The following is a 25,464-nucleotide window of genomic DNA, read 5'->3' on the forward strand; positions in this document are numbered from 1 at the left end:
GCTGTTGTGCCGAGAGAGTGAACCTGTCCCTGCTCCCTCTCTCACATCCCTTGCATGGTGGAGGGTGAGCGCTCTGAAAACCCCTCCCACGTGCAGGGTTTGCAGGATGGTGGGCTTTGGCTTTCCTTGCTCTCTCAGGAATGGTGTGCACATGCGCAGAGACACAACTTCACAAAAGTAAGACACACCCTCAAGGAAACAGCCCTCTGTCCTTTCTCCCACCTTTCTCTCTTTGGCATGCACATATTTTGCCAGAGAGGAAGACTGTTCTCCCCCCCCCTTTTTTTTCTTTTTTGAGAGAGGGCCTCATGCATCCCATGCTGCCTTTGAACTTCCTTGAACTTCCTTGAACTTCCTGTACCACTAAGGATGATGACCTTGCACTTCTCTCTCTCTCTCTCTCTCTCTCTCTCTCTCTCTCTCTCTCTCTCTCTCTCTCTCTCTCCCATGACAGGATTTCTCTGTGTAGCCCTGGCTGGTCTGGAACTCACTCTGTAGACCAGGCTGGCCTCGAACTCACCTGCCTCTGTCTACTGAGTGCTAGGAATAAAGGCATGAGTGGCTATGCCTGGCTTGACCTTGCACTTCTGATGTTCATGCCACCACCGCCTGAATGTTAGCTTACCGACATGTACCACCACACCTGGTTTCTGTGGTGATGGGGATGGAACTCAGGGCTTAGGACATTCTAGGCAGATACTCTATAAAGCGAGCTACATTTCCAGCCTTCTTACCTTTATCTATCTATCTATCTATCTATCTATCTATCTATCTATCTATCTATCTATCCTATCTATGGCTTTTGAGATAGGGTTTCTCTGTGTAGCCCTGGCTGTCCTGGACTCACTTTGTAGACCAGGCTGGCCTCAAACTCACAGTGATCCGCCTGCCTCTGCCTCCTGAGTGCTGGGATTAAATGCATGCGCCACCACCACCCGGCTTTATTTTATTTTTTTTTATTTTTGTACGGCATACGGACCCTTACATTTGAGTGACAGTTATTGCCTAGGAAGAAGGGAAGTGTTTTGACCTGGCCTTACCTTTCCTGTATATACGGCAGTAGAGAGAGCCTCCTCGGGACTCTCATAGGCAAGATAGTTGGAAGGAAGCCCTCTAGCTCATTTTCATGTACTTCAGCTGTGAGGGAATTTGCATTTGCTTCCTTTGATCTACCATGCACACATATATTACCTTTCAGGGACTGGCAAACTCACTGTGCTATGCCTCCTGACATGTACACTTGCTTGTACGGGGGAGTGTGTGATGACTTTTAGACATTTATTTGGGTTTTCGTTTGTTTGTTTCTTTGTTTGATGCTGAAGTCTTTTTTCCCTTGAAGGCTTGCGCTTTCGGCTGATCTGTGTGGTGGGCTATTGAGCAAGTGCTTGCTGTGTCATCTACTTTATTTTTGGGTCCTTCCGCACACACCACGCACATACCACTAGTCAAGACTATCTTGGCCCTAGTAGGGAGAGGAAGGCAGTGAACAAAATGATTAAAACACATAGTGTGTCTTTTGATGGTAAGTGCCCTAGAGAATGAAAAAGCAAGGAAAAGGGGGGCAGAATGAGCGGAGCAATGGTAGTAGGAGAGTGGTGGAGTAGCAATTTGAAATAGGGTCTGTAGGAAAGGTCTACTGTGTTCTGAGAACAGCAAAGCCATCGAAGCAGCAGCAGAAGTGTGTGGAGAGGGCTCAGTCATAGATGGAGGGAAGAGAACTGATGATTCCTGTGAATCTGTGCATGGTAAGGATTGTTCTTCAAAACTGTGCCATTAGCACGCTTAAAAATAATTAGCAACAAATCCTTGACGTCACATATCCGTTGTTCAAATTTCCATTTCTTTCACAGATGTCATAAACTATGATCTAAGTGAGGCCCTTGCATTGATTTGACCGACAGGTATTTTAAATGCCTTTGAATTATAAGGCCCCGTCTTTACGGTTTTTTTTTTTTTCCCTTATAATTATTTGTTGGAAGAAAGTAGGCCATGCATTTGCATGGTTTTCCACGGTCTGGGATTTTTATGAGCACATTCCTCTGATGTGTAGTTTCCATGCTCCTTTTCTTTGCATTTCCTATTAATTGAGAGTTGTGTCTAAAAGCCTGGTTAGACTCCGGCTTAATTTGGGGGGAAGGAAGAACTGCCTCCATTAAGAGATAACTGGGTCTCTGTGTGTCTTAGTTTGCCATTGTTAAATCTTAGAGCCATTATTTCATTAGCATTGTAAAATGATGGCACTCAACTTCCATTATTCGCTCTCCCTTTAATAGCTGGGTTACTTTTGTAAAAGGAAACTTCCCCTCATTTACTTGCTAATACAGTTTTTCTAAGAAAGACAGTGTAAATGCTTGATTTAGTTCTCTTATCAGAACTAAAAATAATGAGCTTGGTCACTAGTGTATTGCAAAGACAATCTTTTCGAGAACTTTATTGATAAACATATGGACTTAAATCTATATAGTTTTTCACTCCCCAGTGAACCCCAAATGTCCCATCTTCTGCCAGTGTGCGCTTCTTCAAATATGGTGTCACGCATCTGTGATCCTGCACTTTAAAGTATGGGGGCAGGGATACCACTGCAAGTTTGAGGTCACCATGGGCTACAGAGTGAGTCTATGTCAGGCCATATATAGACCCTGTTTCTGAGAGGCTGACTAGGAAGCCACTGAAATACTATAGGTGTGAGGTCTTATGGAGGCTTGGGGCAAGGTGGTTATGCTGAAGGTTGTGAAAAGTCTTCCGATATGAATGTGCTTCAAAGGTTGAGCCACTTGGACTTTCTGATATTAGATGTGAGGTATGAAAGAAGGAGTCAAAAGACTTTTGGTTTTTCTTTGTCGTGAATGAATTGTATGCATGTCTGGGTACCACGTCTTTAATCCTTGACACCGTGATACAGGTGCTTTCCCAGTGCACAGACCCACAGAGAGCAAGCATCCTTTGCACAGAGAAGAAAGCATGTATTTATCACCTCTCCTAGTTACTTCTGCAGAGGTTTTCAAGCATCTCTTGGATTTGCATACCCAAAAGTAGGCAATGCATGAGGGGTTACGAATGTACTGTGTGGTAAGGCTTGTAGTGACAGATGAAATTCCTCTTTCTCATAAAGCCTCATTTCATGTGTTCAGGGGCTGTAGAAGGTAAATTTTGTCTTAATTCCTCCCTGCAACCCTTGGGATCCAGCCTTCTTGTCTGCTCCTTCCCGGTGGTACCTGCTGCTAGTGCTCTCTACACACACATGGGGCCGGGATTCGGAAAAGATGGGCCATCATTAAAGATGCAAGGCAAGTGTATATTACCTCCCTCTCTTGTCTGCCTGTTTGCATTGATAGCTGTGCATTGCTTAGCAATGGGAATTTCTGAGAAAGATGGTTGTTAGGAGATTTTTGTCATTGTGTGGATGTTAGGGAGTTGTTGTGAAGAGACACCATAACCCAGGAAACTTATAAAGGAAGGCATTTAAGTGGGGGCTTCTTAAAACTTCAGAGGATGAGCCCATAACCAGCGTGGCAGGGAGCATGACAGCAAGCAGGCAGGTATGGCTCTGGGAGCTTACACTGAGAGGAGGGGTGGGGGGCGGGCAGCAGGTGGAGAGGAAAGAGAGGGAGAATCTTGGGCCTGGCTTGGGGTTTTCCGAAAGCCCCAGCACCTTCTAATCCTTCTCAAAACATTTCCACCTACTAGAGACCAATTACTCAAGTATATGATCCTGTGAAGGCCAATTTCACTCAAACCACAACAGGAGTATATGTTTAAACTAATACGACAGAACATCACTAGCTGATGTAATCTTAGGAGAGTACCCTCCTTCTTCCCCCGCTGCCCCCGACATAGAGTTGGAGAGTGAAAGCAGGAAACTTCTGATGTTGTCTTTCATGCCCCTCAGATGATAGGGGTGTGAAGTTCATTGACTTGGGAATATTGAAGGAGAATTACCAGAGAGTCAGTCATAGCACTGTCCTTTGTAGGCTCTTCTAGACACAGCTATTCACATCTCTTTTACATGGTTTTTACATGTTGAGTATGACCATATTGTCTTAAAAAGCATAATCATTCAGACACATATACATGGAAATGGGAGGCTAAAGGTTGAAAAATAGTAATAGCCACTTGCCAGGTACTATGCCTCTCTAGGTTTGCATCTTAGTTAACTTTCTTGGCACAGTTTAAAGAGAGAGCATTTGTTATTCCCATTTTTCAGTAACCCATGACCTTGGGGAAAGCAGGTTGGTTCTTTAATCCAATATACCGTGAAGTATAGATTTGAACTAGGGCTAGTAGATACCAAAGTTCCTGATTTCCGTATCCTATCCAGGATACCGGTGAGGTCCCCAGAGTAGAAATACCAGCATCACCCCAACTCATTTTAGAAATCCAAAATCTTGAGCCCACTAGACAGAAATCTCTGTAAGCTATCTATTGCTAAGTCCTTCAGGTCAGTGGAGTAACTAACAATATTCTGATATGTGTTAAAGGAAAGGATGTGAATCTATACTTCTACCTTGTTGTGGGCTAATGTTCCCTTCCACCGTGTGTGTGTGTGTGTGTGTGTGTGTGTGTGTGTGTGTGTGTCTGTGTAGAGGGCAACCTCAGGTGTTTTTGAAACAGTCTCATTAGGACCTGAGGCTCACCAGTTAGGCCAAGCGACCCACTTTTCTCTACCTGCCTCTTGCTATGATGGTAAGTGCATCACCATGCCTGGCTTTTTCATGTGGAGGCTGGGTGTTGAACTCAGGTGCCTAGACATAATTCATGTGAAGCTCCAGGACCTTGTCTTCTTTCTCATCATACACAGGTACCTTGGGTCAAAGGTGAACCCATGCATCAATTTGCTGTGAGCCTTTTGCCCTATTTCAGTTCTCTGGTCCTTGCTACCTGGGTGAGGGTGCTACCTGGGCAAGGATTCTGATAGCCAGAGCTTAAAGGACAGAGCACCTCTCTCTTCTCCTTTTGTGCATTGCACATTCTCTGCCTTGCCCCTTGGGGAGCTTACAGTTGAGGGAGAGGAATGGAATTCTTTATCAGCCATTCCATGTACATGCTTTAAGAGTGTGTGGGTCACAGTGTGGACTTCTTATTGCCGGTGTTATTTTGTACATGGAGTTATGAAGGAGAGACCATTCCGCTTGTCTGGATGGATTTGTTTTGGCGACACACATGCATGCGTGTGCACACATACATACACACAGGAAGGGCAGGTTCCTGAGCCTTCTTGCTTGCTCCCCCTCTCGAATCCTTGGAACCTAGGTGTGAGTGCTGTTTCGGTGCAACACACCTGTTCAAGGATTCAAAGAGGCTGAGCGCTGTCTTCGTGCAGAATGGCCCTTACCTGTCCCCCATGCCTTCCATCCTTCCTTCTTCCCAACATGCACATTTGTTTTTTTTTTTTTTTGGGTGCCAGAAATTATTGTGCACATTTGATAATGGGAGAATGAAGGCCATCGTGGCCTGTAGACAGGCTTCTACTTCAGAACATGAGCTTTCTTGAGTCCCAGTTTGCTATGTGTCAGATCATGTGATGAGGAGCACACATTAGGTGCCGCAAGTCAGCCACCCCACTTGCTATCTTCAGTGATAACCCCTGTTCCACAAGGTCTGAATTGAACAAAGGCATTGAAAAGGAATGAAGTGTGTCCTCACCCACTGTACCTCTTTCAGCACGTGTCAGATTTCAGTCTTCTTGCTACCTTCCAAACATGCATCAAGCCAACCAGAAACCCTCAAGTCTGAGCTGGGAAAGATAACCATTTGGTATACATAGTTAGAAGTTTTCTCTGAGAGAGTATGTCTCATGGGGGCAGTATATACATAAATCTCAGACAGGGGTGTCAGTCTTGGGTATGCTTGGCTGGACCAGGACAAGGGACGTTAAGTATTATACACAGAACCAAACAAATGTGGTACAGGTGCCTGGGCCATCTGTTCTGCTCATCCTCTCTAATCCTTTGTCCCTGGGTGAAAATGCTGTTTGTATGCAATGCACCCGGGCAAGGATTTGGAGAAGGTGAGCCTGATCTGCATGGAGAAGGACAGGAGATCTGTGCGTCATGTCTCCTCTGTTTGCTGCTTGCCGGCTTCCTTTATACCTTTCCTGCCTCCTACCTTTTTTTCTTCCCCCAAATACAATGGGGGTGCTGCACGGAAGAGGGACAAGTTTGGCCTTTCTCCACTTAGATTTTATAGGTAGAACTTTGTCGCCACCTATGACCCTAACAGGTATTGAAGACAGGTGGGGCGCATAGTAAACTCTACATTGGCTCTCTGTACCTTGTGCATAAGTGCAAGGCTTTTCATTCTAACTCTCGCACTGACACCTGTAAGATAAACTCATTTTTTTTTTAAAGTTCAACTCCAGGCGAATGTACTGGCAAGAACAGTAAGCCTTCTTGTTGAACCCACATGCCAGGAGCATGCCAGGCGCTGTCTCTACCTCCCTAGCACTCGCTGCTTGAGTGAGTGTGCCTTGTGAATGCAGTGTACCTGGTCCAGGGTTCAGCCAGTGAGTCATCTTAACACTGGCCAGAATCCATCTACAGCTGCCTCCTATTGTTTCTTTGTCTGTTTGTTGGGTATGGCAGGTCCTCGGCCACATATGGTTCCTTCCTTCAGGGAGCAAATGGTTCAGGAAAAGTGAGCTGCTTCAGATTTGTCATGCCCATCACAGACTGGGACTCCATGTATACTCTCTGTGTGCACCCTTGCAGATTTTAACACATTCTCATATAAATAATGCACTGTAGGCAGGGGAGAGGATTCCTACACTTGTGCCCACAGAGTGGATCATCTGACCTGGTTTATCAGATACATTAATTCTCAGCACAAGTTTGTATCTATTTATTTATACATTTGGTGTTTGGACTACATGAATGCCTGTGTGATGGAGTCAGATTCCCCTGGAGCTAGCGTTACAGACGGTTGTGAGCCGCCATGTGGGTGCTAGGAACTGAACCCAGGTCCTCTGGAACAGCAGCCAGTGCTCTTAGCTGCTGAGCCATCTCTCCAGCCTCTACACGTGCTGTTTTAAACTCCTGAACTCCTGTCCAAGGAGTCCAAGGGATGGTACCTCCCCTGCACTTTATTTATTTATTTATTTATTATGTATACAGTGCTCTGCCTGCATGAATACCTGCCCACCAGAAGAGGGCACCAGATCTTATTACAGATGGTTGTGAACCACCATGTGGTTGTTGGGAATTGAACTCAGGACCTCTGGAAGAGCAACTAGTGCTCTTAACTTCTGAGCCATCTCTCCAGCCCTTCACCTGCATTTTAAACGACAGAGTTCCTATATGCCCACACTCTTATTTCTTTCCCTTCCTCTCACATATATTCTGGTATCCACTAGAAGGTAGGTGCTCTGTTGGTCACAGGATACAGCAGGAACCAAAATGGACAGATGTGTTACTCTATTAGGAGAGTAATAAACCCACCAAGATCCTTGACTGTTATAGACTCACAGGCTGCTGTTCAAAAGAATGACCTAGATTATATGTTCCTTACTTTCCATTCTGTGTGAATGGTTTTTGTGCAGGATCTGATAGATGAGATTTCCCAAACTGTTCCCATCCCATGCCCCCAGATATACCCAAACACACGGGCCGATGTGCAGAGGACCCCCTCACTCACAGGAAGGGAGGATATGGAACCTAATGTGCCATTCCCTCTCCTGCTGTTAGCATGCAGAGCAGTAGACCGAGTGACTTCCCCTGTCCTCTCCTTGCCCCCCACCACTCCTGTTTGGAGACAGGGTCTTATTGTGTAGCTCTGTCACTCAAACTCGTTCTCCCATATCCATCTCCCTAGGTCATCCTTGCTGACACTGACTTGGAGGTTGGCCTGGGCGACATGAGATCCAAAATGATAAGTGAAGCTTATCGATATTCACATGAGGTTTTGCTAAGTAGTCTTAGACTAGCCTGGAACTTGTAAGTTCCAGACTGGTAGATCTCCTGATACACCTACCTCAGACTCTGAATGCTGGGATTATAGGTGTGTGCCATGGCGTCCAGATGTGTCATATTTTGAATGACCATTTACATTGGTAATTCTCCAGCAACATCACGCGGGGAAAATTTCAAAATGTGGACTTCCGCCCCTGACCTATCAAGTCATAAAACATAGCTGTTTCTATTCTTTTTAAGCCTTCCAGTTGATTCACTCAGATCACTCAGATTTTAGAACCACTGAATCAAGTCATATGTGATCATGCAGGCTGTCTAGGAAAACCTCTTCTCATCCCTCCTACCTTCATATTCTCACACTTGGTGAGGACATGAGGGTAAATGGATATATATATATATATATGTATGTATGTATGTATGTATGTATGTATGTATGTATGTATGTATAAAACAAAGAGAAGAGAAAAGCCTTGGCATGCTTCTGTAGGCATGCGCCTAATACTGGAACCAGACACATGCTTGGGGTACACAAAATAAACTGCTCTTCCCCCCCCCCCACCCATTGCATATAGGAGTAGTGACTTCTGAAGACCCCTTCTATGTGCATGGCTCACTGGAGAGCGAGCCCTGTCCTGGTGACTTCTGCCAGGTAATTCAAGTAGCACATGCTTCCTGTTCATTCTTGCTCTGCTATGCATCGTGGTGGGAGTGTTCTCCTGGGGAAAGTAGCTCTCCAGGACTTCCCTCCACAGGAGAGGTGTGTGGTGAGAGGTGGTTTCCTACTGAGAGAACAGTCATTCAGGGAGCTAGGAACTAAGCCTTCCCATTGTCTCATACATATGCATGGTTCTTTCTGTGTGCATGCACGTGTGACGTATGGAAGTGTAGACGTGTTTCTCCGAAGACCTAAAAGGCAGGAGAGGAGACATAGCACCATCTATGCTTCTCTGCGGGAGTGTGAGCTTTCTTCTTGCATACTAAAATGCACATTTGTTGTATAGGTGTTTGATCCCCAGGTTTTACTCATCCGTGCCTGTTTTTAAACCCCCAGCATGAATGTTGTCTGGTTTTTCATATGTTTGCCTTTCGAGATAAAATCTTGCAATATAGTCTGGTTGGCTCCAAGTTCATAATCCTCCTGCTCCTGTCACCCGAGTGCTGGTGTTAGAGGCCTGTCCCATTTTGCTTTGCATTGGGCTTATGCAAAGCCACAAACCCTAAGCCTTGCATATGTATAGGGAAAACCTACATACCATTTCTCATCATTTCTCCTGTTCTTTGAATGGCTCACTTGTATTTGTGTTTTGTTCTGGTCATCCACCCATTTAACAGATTTGCTGAATTCCTGCTGCTTGGTAGTGCTGCAGTGAACTAAGGTGTCTGAGATGTCTGCCTTACTGTCTGCTGGGCCTATAGAGCTTCAACTGCCTCATGACACCAGCTTCCTGTGGGTAAATGAGCTCAGGGTATGGGAGTGTGCATACATAGTGTGCACCCATGCACACACATGTGCTATGCACATCCAGACAGAGCCTTCGGCTTGGCTTTCTCTCTTTGCTTGCTGCCATGGTCATCTAGGTATGAGTGTTGGCGAAGCACCTACTCTAGCACAGTTAGCGGGGCCTTTTACTTCTTCTAGAAGGGCAACTACCTGTGAACCAATGCTTTTTCATTTCTCCCTCCACATGTACAGATTGAGCATTTAGGATTTGCTGACCCTATGCTGAATGAGCAGGTGGGAGTCCCAGGATAGACTAGCACTTACCCTCAAAAGAGATGTGTAGGGGAGTGCAATTTCCACGTCTTAAGTTGCTGGTGGGCTACAAAATGGGACTGCGCATCTACGGAAACACACGGAGGTGTAAGACTTCTCAATCCTGCTTTCATATAGGTTTATAGTATAGCAGGTTTTTTTTTTTTCCCACAGCGAGCACTCAAGGCCCTGATCCTTCTCCTCTGCTCCCCCTCTCTAATCCTTGCTATCTGGGTGCTACTGCTATCTCAATGCAATGCACCTGGGCAAGGGTTCATAGAAGGTGAGCTCATCTGCATCAAGAAGGACAGAGATCCTGTGTGCCAGCTCCTCCCCTCCCCCTCCCTTCCCTTCTTCTCTTGTGTAACAGAGTTGTTTGATATATATCAGCTTATTTAAGAAAATTCAGGCATTCTAGTAGCTTCTTTGTAGACTAACCATCATTATAAAAAACTCATACCTGGAAGACGAGAGGGTAAGCTTTCTCTGTATTCTGTCCTGTATGGTTATACAGGATGGGGTGAGGAGCCCAAACCTTCAGTTTCGTTCCCCTACTTGCTTTCAGCCTAGAGGTGAGCCTTACCTCATGCATGGTTTCCAGCAAAGGGTTCACTAGAAGGACAAAGAACTATTAGACCTGCCTTCTTTCCTTCCCAACATCTAGTGTCTACTGTGTATTGAGCAGTCAGTTAAATGTTGAGGATGCAGGGATGGATGGGTAATTACTGCCTGTAGGCACCTTCGGAGAACAAACTCCCTCTGGATCAATAGTGTCCAGGGACACAGCAATGAAGACATCAAATAGTGACAGGGATAGAGTGGCAGCTCAAATGCCTATACACCTTGAAAATATGCAAATTATCCACAAATGTACAGGCTTTTCCCTCCATCTGTTTTCCTTCACCATGGGCTTAGAGGAAGAGGATTGTGCTCATCCTTATAGAATCTCTGTATTTTATAAGGAGATTTTTAAGGTTTGGGCTTATAACATACCCCTTTATCATTCAAGGCCTGCAGGCAAGAGTATGAACTACCTTGAGATGTCTACCACAGCTTGTTCTAGAGTGAGGAACAGGGAAGTGTCCATTTTTTCACTAATCTTATATGTGAGACATATAACATGGAAAGTAAAGAATTATAGATTATCTTACTATAGACATTTAGCAGTATATTTTGTCTTCACTTCTATCTTGGTCTGTCTGTCTGCCCATCACTTTCTTTGTCTATTGTATTTACTTAGGATTCCATTCCATAGAGGGTTGTATATCCATTCTAAGGTTTTATTTTTCTATCCCCACATCCTTGGTGCTTAGCACAGTGTTCTGTGATAGGAATTTTAAGAACAGGAGCCTTATCTGATGTAGACCAGTACACAGAATTCTTAGATTACCCCCTTATTCATTCATTCTTTGTGAATTGGTATTTCGGAAACAAAGGGTCACACTATACTCCAGGCTGGCTCTGAATTCATAGCATTCTTCCTGGGTACAGGGATTATATGGGCAATTACCACTACCACTTGACCTATTCATCTATTTATTGCTGTAATAAGTTTGAATGACTGTTTTATCTCTACATTACCTTTGTAAGATTCTGTCGTCCTTTCCGTGCTATTAAAGGGTAACAGTTCATAGCTGTAAGCACAATGGGCACTTCATGGCTTCCATTCTTAAATTAGTAGAGAAATATCTGCACAGATCACCATTCTATAGGATGACTTTTTTTTTTTTTTGAGATGGAGTCTCATGTAGGCTAGGCGGCCTTTAAGTTGCCTGTGTAGCCAAGGGTCTCTCAATTCTTCTAGCTCTACCTCTGGCCCCGCCTTCACAGGGTACTTTAAAAATAGATTTATTTATTTTAATTTATGAGCATGTCTGTGCACCATGTGCATGCCTGAGGCCTGCAGAGGCCAGAAAGGTTATTGAATCTCCTGAATTGGAGTCTCAGATGATTGTACACCACCATGTGGATGCTAAGAACTGAACTGAGGTTGTCTTAGTGACTAGGCCATCTCTCCAGTGCCCTGCCAGGGTACTTTTAACACCAGTGTTTTCTTATGACTAAGCTGCTCTTTGGTTTGTTTAAGTTTTTTTAAATTAACAATTAATTTTTGGGAGCAGTTTTTTTTTTAAATTTTTTTTATTTTTTATTTTATTTTATTTTATTTTTTTATTTAAACTATTTTTTATTAATTTATTCTTGTTACATCTCAATGTTTATCCCATCCCTTGTATCCTCCCATTTCTCCCCCCCTCCCCATTTTCCCATTATTCCCCTCCCCTATGACTGTTCCTGAGGGGGATTACCTCCCGCTATATATTTTCATAGAGTATCAAGTCTCTTCTTGGCTACCTGCTGTCCTTCCTCTCAGTGCCACCAGGTCTCCCCCTCCAGGGAACATGGTCAAATGTGAGGTACCATAGTACGTGAGAAAGTCATATCACACTCTCCACTCAACTGTGGAGAATATTCTGACCATTGGCTAGATCTGGGAAGAGGTTTAAAGTTTACCTCCTGTATTGTCCTTGGCTGGTGCCTTAGTTTGAGCGGGACCCCTGGGCCCAAATCTGCCTATCATATTGTTCTACTTGTAGATTTCTAGGACCCAACAAGAAAATTTGCTCAACCATGTTCATAGCAGCCTTATTCATAATAGCCAGAACATGGAAACAGCCTAAGTGTCCCTCAGTAGAAGAGTGAATAAAGAAACTGTGGTACATATACACTATGGAATACTACTCAGCTATTAAAAACAAGGAATTCCCGAAATTTGTGGATAAATGGATTGAGCTAGAAATGATCATAATGAGTGAGTTAACCCAGAAGCAGAAAGAGTCAAATGGTATATACTCACTTATATCTGTATACTAGCCCAAGGGGCATGTCCCACGAAAGCCTTCATTTACCAGGAAACTGGGACAGAGGGGAAGGCATCCTATTGGGACTCTAAATGAGAGACGCATGGGAGAATAGCAAAATAAAAGGATATAGACGATCCTAGAAATCTACAAGTAGAACAATATGATAGGCAGATTTGGGAGCAGTTTTAAGTTTATCAGGACAGCTGACTAGAAAATATCAAAGTTCTGATATGTTTCCTACACCAGCATTCCCTGTTCTTAACACCTTGTGTTAGTGTTGCACACTTGTTACTAAAATATGTTGCAAAAGTCTATGGTTTATATTAGAGTTCCTTTTTATTTTTTTAAGAAAAACTTACTTGTTTGAGACATTGTCTTGCTGTAGAGCATAGGCTGGCTTGGACCTCAAGATCCTCCTGTCTCAGCTTCCTGAGTTTAGAGGCCTGCACCATAACCCATGTAATTTTTTCCAAGACATGTTCTCACTATGTTGTCTAATGTAGACTGGAGCTTCTGTGCTTGAGCTCTCAGGTATTTGGGCACATAGAGAGGCACCAACGTGCTTGGCAGGGTTTCTGTCTATGCTGTATATCCTATGGGTCTACATACACACACACACACACACACACACACACACACACACACACACACACACACATACACACATTAATATGTATTCACCACTTACCAATCATCTGTACCCTGCCTCTTCACTCTATTCCCCTCACCTCTCCTATCTGTCCTCTCTTGCAGCCACTGCTCATTTTATCATCCCCACAATTTTGCCTTTTCTAGACTGTATGTCTTAGAATCACACAGTTGTCACCTTTTCACAAGGTCTCTTTTTTAAACTTATTCTTAGGCATTTAAGGTGCCTCTATGTCTTTTCATATATGTCTTTATTTATATATATATATATGTCTTTATATATTGTTGTATTTGATTTGCTAATCTGTTCAATATTTTCACATCTGTATTCATAAGGATACTGGTTTATAGGGTTCCTATAGTTTCCTTTATGTAATTTGGGTCTTAGGCTAATGCTGGCTTCGTAGAATGAAAGAGATTGTGGAGACCGAACATGATGTCTGGTTAAATATGTACTATGTAGAATACACTGGTAAACTCACTTGTATTTTCTAGTTTAGCATTTTATTACTGCTTCAATTTATTTAAATAAATGTAGGCCTGGTTTCACAATCTAGTTTTTCTTGTATGAATTTCAGTAGATTGATTGCGTTTTTAAGCATTATTAATTTATTTCATCTAAGCTATAATGAATATGTAGACACAGAACTGCTAATAATTTGTCTTTATGTTTTAAATGTCCATTTAATCAACAGTGGAGCTCTTTATTTTTTAGGATACAATCTTGCTATATAGCTTAGGCTGGCCTTGAACTTCCTATGTATTCCAGGTTGGCCTTTGACTCAGTGATCCTCTTGCTTTAGACTTCGAAGTTCTTGGATTGCATATACCACCACAACCAACTTTTATTTTTTCTTTGATATTAGTGATTTGTATCCTTTTTAAAAAATTCTGACTAGGAGTTTAATAATCTTTTCAAAGAACATGCTCTTTTATTTTGTTGACTTTTTCGGTTGATTTCTGTTAGGCAGCTTTTCATCACTGTGACAATATATTAGCAAGAAATCGACTGGAAGGAAGAAATGTTTACTTTGGCTCGTATTACAAAGAGTTCAGTTGGCTAGGCTCACTGCTTTTGAGCCCAACTAAGGCAGAAACATCATGGCATGTAACACATGGTAGAGCAAAATGGCTCCTCTTGTGATGGCTGGGAAACAGAGCAAGGAAGGAGCCTGATGCTGGCTATATACTTCCAGGGGACAGGCTCAGTTGGTAGAGTGCTTGCCTCACATGCAAGATGACCTAGGTTCAGTCACCAGCACCGAAAAGAAATGTTGTATCCTGGCAGGACATGTGGTGAAGCAGGCCCACCTCCTATGCTTTCTGCTACCTCTCAAGAATGCCATCAAAATATGAATTTGTTGATGGATTAATCTGTTTAGGAGGGCAGAGTCTCACAGTCCAATCTCCTGGCACAAGCTCCACCTCTATGATGCTACTACTTTGGGAGTGAGTCAGGCGGTCAGCAGTAAGCCTTTCAGATGCAAACACATGTCCTCTTCCCCTTCTCTAATTTTACTCTACTTGTACAGTCAGTTTGTCCTAGTTTCCTAAAGTTCAAATGTGATTGAGTTTAGATATTTCTGCTTTCATTTGATTTATCTATCCAGTGTTAAAATTTTAGTTGTGTGGGTTTTTTTTTTTTTTTTTACAGAAGTAAAGGTTATTTTTTCCTTGACACTCTAAGACAACAACTTTAAGGTACCAGGAGCTTAAGGTCCCTGGTGACATTGTATCCTTAATCAGAAAGCAGAAAACAATGAGTATCGGTGTCAACGGGATTTTTTTTTCCTTTCTGTTCAGTCTAGTATCACTGCTCATGAAGAGAGAACCAAGACCCCTTTTTCAGATGTAGCCAATAAACTGCAGATTCTCTGCATGGGTGGGGATCTGCTGCTGAACCTCTGACAAGCACTAGGGAGCCCACTATTTGGTCACTGCCCCTTGGTAAGATGGCATAGTGGGCACACAGAGGAAGGGGATGCAGGCTATCCTGATGAGATGTTCCCAGATATCTAGGGGAGGGGAATAAGGAGAAGAGAGAGGGAGGAGGGAGGGTGGCAATGGGAAGATAAGAGGGAGGAGATAACAATTGGAAGGTAATAGGAACAACTTATAATAAATAAAATATACACTTAAAAGTCTGGACGGAGGAGACTGATGCACCAATTAAGGACCATGCATGGTGAGGATCTAGACCCTCTGCTCAGTGGCAGTACATAGACAGCACAGTTTCTTTGTGGGTCCCACAATATGGGGAGTAGGGACTACCTCTGACATGGCCTCTGGTCCCCCAAGGTGGATTACTTCCCCCTGGCTGGGTGGCCTGGCCAGGCCACAGAGGAAGAGGATACTGGTAGTACAGGTGACACTTGATGAGCTGAGATCAGATGTTAGAGGAGTGGGAGGGGGCCCTTTCTGAAGGTCTAGGGGTGGGAGGGAGAGGGGAGGAGGGAAGGAGGGAAGGAGGGTGGGATCGAGAGGTGATGAGGGAGGGGACTACAATCGGGATGTACAAATTTAGTTTTTACCACATACCACCATGTTCTCCCTGTCTTTCCATTCTTTCATTTTGATTTTTTTATAGTTTGACTTGGATATATTTAGATGCAGGCTTTTTTTGTGGCGTGGAGGCATTTATCTTCTTTAGCGTATTTTCAACTTTCTGGACTTATGTTTAGTATTGATCCTTAGTTTTAGGAAATTCATGATCATTATTATTTCTTGGGCATGCGTGCATGTATGTTCACATGTTGGAGAGGCGAGAGGAGGATGTAGATGTTATGTTCTTTTTTCACACAGGATCTCTCACTGAGCCTGGCTTGCTGATTCAGCTACAGAGGCTGGCCAACACACTCCCGGGATCTGCCTGTCTCTGTCCTCCCATTCTGGGGCTACACACACACACACACACACACACACACACACACACACACACACACAGAGCCATATCCAGCTTTTTCACATGGATGGTGGAGATTTGAATTCAGGTCTGTATGCTTTCTGCAAGCACTTTTACCCAACTGAACCCTTTTCCCATCTCAAGTCATTATTATGTCACACATTTTTTTCTGTTCTTTATCCCACCCCCACCCCCGCCATAGCCCCACTGTGTATGCATTGCATCTTCTCTATTTATATTGCAGTTCTTGGAGAGTCCGATTTTTAAAAAAAAATGTTTTTTTTTCTCTTTGCACTTCAGCTTGGCAAGTTTATTTAGTAAGTTTTTAAGCTTACCCAATTTTTCCTTTCCTGTGTCTGACCCATTCATGAACCCATCTAAGGAGTGTTTAAATTTCTGTTACAATGTTTTTGATGTCTAGCATTTCCTTTTCTTGAAAAGTCAATAAATTCTTATTGAAGGGATTTCATATGCAATTGCTTTGCTCTCCAGCGAGGTCACCGAAGTTTAAGGCTTCTCAAGGCAGCCCCTTTTCAAGGAACCGATGTTTAAGCAGGTGTGCGACCAGCCCATAATTCTTTCCTTCTTTTCTCTTTCCATGAGTTGAAGATGTATTAACGACCACTTCAAAGTTCTCTATTGCAGGTATTTGGCAATTCACTGTTTTCAAGGAATTCTCTTTCAGAATCATTTGTAAGATAAGCATGCCTCTCACTTCCTGACATCCCATACATCTCTTAAGAATTGGATTTAGAGCGTACTCATTCTTAGCACACTCAGACTACTATGGATATAAGAGTAGACTATGGCAGGGCTACACTGAAACAAGCATCCATTCACATCTTCAACTCCTGACCTCATGCTGGAAACAAGTTTTTTGAGACAGGGTCTCTCTGTGTAGCCCTGCCTATTCTGAACTCACTTTGTAGACCAGGCTGGCCTTGAACTCACAGTGATCTGCCTCTCTCTGCCTCTCAAGTGCTGGCATTAAAGGTGTGTGCCACCATGTCCAGCCCACAAGTTTCATTTTCAACACTGTCATTCTTTTGAATTGTTTTCTGTATCATACCCCTTCTTATATGTATCAAAATCCATGCTGAAAAATGAGTTTTGGGTTGCGAGAAAGGGTTTATTTATTTTTAAAATATTTCCTTTATCTTTTTTTTAGATTGTAATTATATCATTTCCCTTCCTTATCTTTCCTCCAAATCTTCCCTATCTGTGGGTTTAAAAAAGAAAGTTTAGAGTATAGTTAAGGATTATTCTGGTTTGGTAAGTGGCAGTTTAAATTTTTTCCCCAAGATCCATGATTTCATTAACCCTGGGTAGTTGACTGTGTTTCCAGAAGCAGGCATGCTTTCGCTCTTGTGGAGAGGGTCTTAAGTCAAAGTAGAGAGCTGTTGGTTACCACAAAGATATATAACCTATGACTACATCCTGATCGTTGCTGTGGTTCATAGGTGTCATAGCTGGTTAGGACTGTTGGTTTCTTCCTTCTTGTGGATGTTTGCTTGGCCATTTAGTCATTTAGTGTGTTCATTGCAGCTCTATTCACAGTAGTTAGGGAATGAAGCCAACCTAAATACCCATCAACAGATGAGTGGACAAGAACAATGTGGTACATGCGCACAATGGAATATTAGTCTGCTGGAAAAAATGAGACCATAAGATTTGAAGGTAAATGAACAGAACTGGAAAGATTATACTGAGTTAGGTTACTGTGGTCCAGAAAGGCAAACATTGTATGTTCACTGTCATATATAGATCTAGCTCTAAATCTTTTCCATGTTAACTTAGAACACAAGCAGAAGCCAGAGAGTGAGAAAGGAGCCTTTTAGAGGCTGGGGCAATGATAATGGAGGGAAGATAATAGATGATGGGTAAAATGAAAACAGGGAGGTGATATACTGGGGGTGTAAAGGCAAGAGGTGAAGGAATGTAGGGGCTTGGTAGGAGGTGGAGTAGAAGGCTAACACAAAGGAAGGGTGTATAAACCGTGTATGGAAGCCTACTATCTTACAACTCAATTGAAACATTACTTGGAAGACAGTAGGATACATGTGTAGTGAAAGAAAATGGAAATATACTGAGAGTAAAGGGATGAAATAGGGATTGGTGAGGTGAAGGAGATGAAGGAGTAGTGGGTAGGTTAACTAGAACTAAGGATGTGTGAAAAAGCCTCGTGGAAGCCCACTAAGCTGATTTCAACACTTGACTAAAAAGTTCAAGTGGAATTACTCTGGTTGGATGGACAACGTGGCTCCCAGAACACATCGATTGTAATGGAAATTGCAGTGCAAGGCATGGGCTGCCTCTCTGTGAGATATATGTTCTTCATGTCTGGGATACACACAATAGTCTGTGTTTTTAAAATGGTGTTGTAGTTTACTTTTTAGACGTGCTCTTACTCTGCAGCCCAAGCTGCACCAGAGCTCACTATGTAGCCCAGGCTGGCCTTATGTTTGGATTGACCCTCTTGCCTCTTTCTGGTTCTGGTTGGTTTTGTGAGGTAGAGCCTTATTATGTACTCCAGCCTGGTCTTGAGTTCTTGGCAATCCTCTGGCCTTAGCCATAGTGCTGGGGTGTGTGCCACAGCTAGGTTTGTGTTCTTAGCAGCATTTTAAAAGCCTGCCATTTTTGTCATATGATATAGTGTCTAGTGCTATGTTTTCTGTTGTGATATCTAGCATTCCCTCAGTTACTAACCTAAAAGTGATTCTTGTATTTTTTTTGCTTCCAATTTAGCAGTAATTTTTCTAATATTCTCAATCTATTGTGACAATTTCTTCTTAATCCAATGCCAATAAATTTTGATTATAGTTTATTTGTAGAAGATTAAGATCTTGCAAGAGTAAGCCTGTTATATTTTATTGACCAAAGTAATACATTAATATCTCTGCCTAGTTGTTCATGTAGATGATTTTCAATAGCATAACATCAGGTTATATAATGGTAGCCGTGGGGACTTTAGGTTAGAATATAAATCTAAGTTGGACACAATGGTATGCACTTGTAATACTAGCTACTTAGGAGGTGGAATCAGGGCAGCCATGAGTTCAAGGCCAGCCTGGTCTACATAATGAGACCAGGTTACATAGCAAAACCCTATCTCAAATAAAACAAAAAATAAAATTATAATATATAGACCTAAAATAATTCAAATTAGATGCTTTTATTCTTGCTACACTTAGACTTAATGCATTGGCAGTGTCATGCCCAGAAGATGACATTTTCAGCCCTTTTCCTTATGTCTTGATTTGTACATGCTTTCCACTCCTTCCCTCACTTTGTTCCTTGAGTCTTAGAGGGTTTGCTATGAATTACCTTTTGCGGATGAAAGCTCAGCTATATCCTATTTTCAAGCACCTCAGGCAGTCTTGTATTTGTGTTCATTAGCATTTGTTGTTCCTCAGCCATGGGTTTTTAACTGCATTTTTAACCAGGCATGAATTCTCTTTGGGGAAGCAGTCCTCAGAACTAAGTGGAGAGTACTTGCTCTCATTTCTGCCAGTCAGTCCACTATTGCACAACTAGACACATCTTTCCTGGTAGGTTCGTATTGTAGTTCTTAGGGTCCTTGTTTGGGTAAGACCATTTATATATTTTCCCCGTTAGTCTATATTGAGGCATCTGGCAAGATGAGAGCTGGCCAGCATAGAGGAAGCTTCCAGGACAGTTTACAGTTTGATTTCTCTGTATTACACACAAGGTCTGTGGTGTCTTCAACAATGAATCTTATCAACTAGTTCTGGTGGGTAACCAAAGGGTATGGCAACAGCCTGCATTGTTTTGGGAGCCTCTGTGGCCTCCTTGACCAACCACTTATGAGGAGGTACTCCATATCTGGGACTAGAAGTTTTGCTTACTCTTTCATGGTTATTAGAGATGGCATTATCTAGCCATGTGTAATGGCTGTCACCCTTTATATTTTTAGTTGGCTTTCCAAGTAGTAGGTTTTCATACCCTTCATTTTGGTTAACCCTGTCTCCTCACTCCCTTATCACTTCCATCCCACTGCCCCTCCCTTACTTAAACTTCCCCTCTGTTTTTGCATCGTTTATGTCCTCTTATGCCTTCTCCCTTGAACCATGCTCTACCTCAATGACAGTATTCCAGTTTTCTGGCTTTTGTAGCTGTCCTAAGTTAAATACACACACATGAAAAAAATCTAAAGATTGGAAGCTGGGATCTGCATATGAGGGGCAATATGCCGTGTTTGTCTTTCTGGGTCTGAGTTATCTCACTCAGTTTCACCCATTGACTTGCAGGTTTCATAATTTCATTTTTCCTTAGTGTAAGTACCACATTTTCATTTTCTAGTCATCTGTTGATGGATGGCCCGGCAGTTTCCATTACTTAGCTATTGTGACTAGAACAACAATGAACATTGTTGAGGAAGTATCTATCTCTTTAGGAGGTCATAGAATCCTTTGGGTATGTTTTGAGGAGTGACATAGCTGGCTCATTTGATAGATTTGTTTTTAGCTTTTTGGGGAACCTCCATACTGATCTCCATAGTGGCTGCAATAGTTTGCACTCCTCGCAGTGAATAAATGTTTATATTTCCCAATATCTTCTTCAGCACTTTTTGTTATTTGATTTCTTTATGATAGCCATTCCGACTGACTATGAGATGCAGCCGCAAGGAAATGTTAATATGCGTTTACATTATGTCTAATGATGTTGAACATTAAGAAAGCTTTTATTAACCACTTGTATATCTTGTTTTAACAATTGGTCTAGATGAATATTTTAAACTGATAATGATGAGATATGATAGATATTGATTTACATTCAGAATTTTAGATGCACCAAGATAGGCTGCCAAATACAAAAGCCAAAACACTATGAATGTAACATTTATATAAACCTGATTGTTCTGTGGTTCTTCTTGCTGTGGGTAGTTTATTGTATATATGTATAATAATATAAATGTATATGTAAAAAAAATAAAAAAATTTTAAAAAAGATTACCTATACAGATTTATAGCCTATTTTTTATTGGTTTGCTTGTTTTCTTGATGTTTAGGCTTTTGAGTTCTTTGTATATTTTAGATATTAATCCTCTGTTGGATGTATAATTGACAAAGACAGAAGCTCATGCAGCCGTGGGTAAACTCTTGACCGTTCTACCTTAACTCTTCTAATGTGAGGCGATTACAGGCATAGAATGCCAGGCTTGCCTTCCTCTATTAAAAAGAATGGTATTTTGCTTCTTGGATTAAATTCCAATATTCTATTTCATGTCTAAAAAGAAACTCTACATGGACTGTTTTCAAAGTTTTAACCCAGGATGAAAGTAAATTAACAATCTGTTCTTAACATCTGCTGGAGGTTCTTTTCCATTTTTCCTTTTGGAAACTGGGTCTTGCTGTATAACCTAAACTTGCCCCAAACTTGGAGGGAATCCTTCTGTCCCAGACTCCCAAGTACTAAGATGACAGGCACATTCTACTACACCCAGATGAATTTGATCTTTTTATCTATTTAAGACCTTGCATTGAGGTGTTGGCATTCTTCTAAGGGCGGAAGGCTTTCTTCTGGCTTACAATATGGTCATTCCACCTTGTTTAGGAAGGCAGGGCAATAGGAGTCAGCCTCCAGCTGCTTACACTGTATCTGCCAGATAAGTGATGCTCACATTCTTTCCTGTGACCCCAGTCTTGCATTCCTGAACTAACTCCCTCTTAGATAGAGCAGGTGAGGCTTTCAATGAGAATTGATATGCAGTTTGTTAAAGGTTAATAGGAACTTTGTATGTAGATTTCCAAGTGAGAAAAATGTAGTGTCATCATTGTCAGGCCTGACAGCCCCTTATTTTGATCTTCTAGGGTGCTTTTCTAGACGCCTCATTATCACACTTACTTTATTTTTGCTTTTCCAGATCTTACTACACTTAGCTCCAACTCCTCAGCATCCTCTTGCCTTACTTAGCCTCAGCTCTGGTTTAACAGGCACATGAGCCCATCCCCAGCTCATTTTCTATACCTTTGAAAGTCTGTATAACAAAACATTTGTTATGATATCTGAAGATCTCAGATAAAACTAAAGAAAGGCTGGTCCTCTAAGAGAAGGTAGCATATTATTTTGATTTATCTGACTTTTTTTGTTTTTTTTTTTTGAGACAGGGTTTCTCTGTGTAGCCATGGCTGTCCTGGACTCACTTTGTAGACCAGGCTGGCCTCGAACTCACAGTGATCCACCTGCCTCTGCCTCCTGAGTGCTGGGATTAAAGGCGTGCGCCACCACCGCCCGGCTTTATCTGACATTTTCGAGCCATTTTAAGTAAACTCTCTCTTGTGTATTTATCTGTTGGGAACGACTCAAATGATATAGATCCAGGTTGTCAATTCTTTTAAAAGTATTTACAGAAAAGATTAGCTTATCATTTGCTTTATTTCGTAACTCTCTCTGGCTGATGTGACTTCTTCCTCCTTCTTATCATTTGTTGTCCAAGTACAGCTTCTCCCAGATTAGCTCTTTGTCTTTGTCAGCAGGTTCTTACAGTGTGGTATGTGGGTTCTTGAGACCTCTTGGGGTAACCTACAAGGTCAAAAGTATTTTCATGTTAGTGTTTAGATATTACTTGTCTTTTCAACTCAAGCACACATTGGAATATTTTAGTGGTTAGTTTATGTTTGGGGAAAATGTAGTTATTTTTTCAAAGCATGGTAAGGTTTTGGGTTGAGTAATTATATATTTTATTTACAGATTTATTCATTTGTTTGTTTATTTAATAGGATCTCCAAATCTGGCCTGGAGCCCACTATGTAGCCCAGGATGGACTGAGAATCATAGCAATCCTCCTGCCTCAGCCTCCTGACTGCTAGGAAAAAAGATGTGAACTATCACACCTAACTTTTTTTTTAACACATTTTTATTGAAAGATAAAATAATTCATATTACATCTCATTTTCTATCCCATCCCATACATCCTCCCATTCCTCCCTCCCTCCCACTTTCACCCCAATCCCCCTTCCCTATGACTGTGACCAAGGGGGACCTCCTCCCCCTGAATATGGTGCTAGGGTATCAAGTCTCTTCTTGGTAGTCTGCTATCCTTCCTCCGAGTGCCATTGGGCCTCCCCAACAAAGGGACATGCCAAATATGGGGCACCAAAGATCCTGTGAAAGTCAGTCCCCAGTCTCCACTTAACTGTGGAGAATGTTCTGTCCCTTGGTTAGATCTGGGTAGGGGTTTGATGATTGTTGCATGTTTTGTCCTTGGTTGGTGCCTTTGATCAAGCAGGACCCCTGGATCAAAGGTATCACACCTAACTTTTTTACATTTAAATAAGTGAATAAATATATACTTTAAGCACTTGTCAGTTCTCTCTTTAAATACAATAATTATTTATAGATATAATCCATATAAGTAAAACCTTTTTAGAGACCTCAATAATTTTGAACACTAAAGGGATCTTGAGATTAAAACACATCTGAGAACTGCTGTTCTGGTGTGGCCGCTGCTCACTTATGAGGATGACCCTGTAATGAAGACCACATTGTGAGGAGAAGCACAGCAGGTTCCTCCTGGGAATTTATACTTGCAATTCTGATAGGTTGAGGCAAGTCTTTGGATTAAAGATAATCCTCTGAAATAAGAATCTTTTCTGGTATCTCAGGGATTAATATCAGATATCCACGGTTCAGTTCTGCTTCTCAAAAGAAGATAATTAAAACAGACATTGGAACATAAACTAGTGTGCCTTTGAGCCCTCTGTTTGTGGCAAGCATTGGAGAACACAGGTTTTATGAACCCTGTAATAGAAAGATGTTGGAGTCTAGAGGCCCCTTGCTGGAGGGTTTGGGTTCTTGTGTTATTGAACAAGGATTTGGACGGAGACACCTGGAAGATAACAGAAAAAGACATAGTTTATTAAACAAAAGCAAACCCTTCAGAGAGTACAAGTGGTCCAGAGCTGGAGAAACCCTAATGTCAAATGCTATGCAAAGGATTAAGATTTTTACTCCCAGTACCAGAGGCTTTTGGGTCACTTGCGTAGGACACATTTTTTTCTGCACATGTTCTGTGACAAGTTGTGCTTGATGTAGAGGAGTTTCTCGATTGTGTTTGCTTGTTTTTCCATGTCAATGATTTCATTCATATGCTAAACTTGATACCTCCGAGACACTGCCCCCCTCCTACTCTGTTCTTTCTCAACCCTGGCTTTGAATAGAGTGGGCTTATAGCACATGGTTTCCTGTCTGTGCTGCTATTATTTTCATTATCACAGGGAATTTTAAGATTTCATTTTAAATATCCTTATTGCTTTGTTTAAAATATATGTAATTCTTCTTTCCCTGTGTCTTAGTTGATTTTCTATTGCTGTGAAGAGACATCATGGCCAAAACCACTTATAGAGGAATGAGTTTATTGGGAATTACATTTTCAGAGGTTGAGTTCATGAACACTATGGTAAGGAACATGGCAGCAGACAAGCAGGCATGGTGCTAGAGCAGTGGCTGAGAGTTTACATCCTTGATCCACATGGGCAGGAGACAGAGAGATAACCTTTAGTGACACACCTCCCCCAACAAGGCCAAACCTCCTAATCCTTCCCAAACAGTTCCACCTACTGGAGACCAAGCAATGAAATACGTGATTCTAGGGGGCCATCACACTCTACTTCTTCTAATCACATTCTCCAGCGCCTACGCTTACCCAGAATGTCATTCACAGGCCAATAAATATTTTATTAGAACAAAAAGGAGAAATGAAAAAGTCTACCACTTCTCGTTGCAGGTTAGTGCTGAAATATATAACATACTCAGTATTTTCTTTAAGTGGTCATGTGTGTTGTTGGCTCACCCACACATTGGCTTATATGTTTGTTTTTGATAAATAAGTTAGTTGATATAGCAATATTAATTTATTTGAGCCAACATGTATCAGTATTCATAGTAAAACAGGATGACAGCAAGTCATACCACAAACTAACACCACCATGTCCACGCCCACCAGCTAGCTCTTCTTTTGGTCTTGGTACAAATTTAGGAGGTATTCTCCTTTCCTTTCCCTCTTCCTCTTTGTAAAAAAAAAATTAATTCTTTCATATTCTTTATGATTTTAATATAACTTAATTATAATATAATCATTTTTTTCCTTACCTTTCCACTCTCAGAATCCTCCCATGTATTCCTTTTGGCTCTTTTTTCAAATACATGCCCTCTTTTTTTCATTAATTATTGTTACATACATAAATGCATATGTATATACATATTCCCAAATATATAAAGTCAGTAGGAAAATTTAATGTCAATGGCTTCAGTTCTCCAATCAAAGGACACGGTCTGACGGAATGAATCAAGAAACAAAATCCATCTTTCTTTTAAAACTAAATCACCAGCATTGAAACTAGAAGTAGCAAAGTGTTTTCCTATCATACAGCTCCG

The 25,464-nt window shown here is 41.9% G+C and overlaps 1 protein-coding gene and 1 pseudogene across 2 annotated transcripts in view; one reads left to right on the forward strand and one right to left on the reverse strand.

The window, feature by feature from the left end:
• Positions 1 to 25,464, forward strand: part of Clcn5 (chloride voltage-gated channel 5) — a 156,788-nt gene that overhangs the window by 67,286 nt on the left and 64,038 nt on the right. The gene's annotated exons all lie outside the window — the stretch shown is intronic.
• LOC127186092 (uncharacterized) lies at positions 17,133 to 17,213 on the reverse strand (annotated as a pseudogene).

Source organism: Acomys russatus, chromosome X (genome assembly GCF_903995435.1).
Source record: "Acomys russatus chromosome X, mAcoRus1.1, whole genome shotgun sequence".
Lineage (NCBI taxonomy): Eukaryota > Metazoa > Chordata > Mammalia > Rodentia > Muridae > Acomys > Acomys russatus.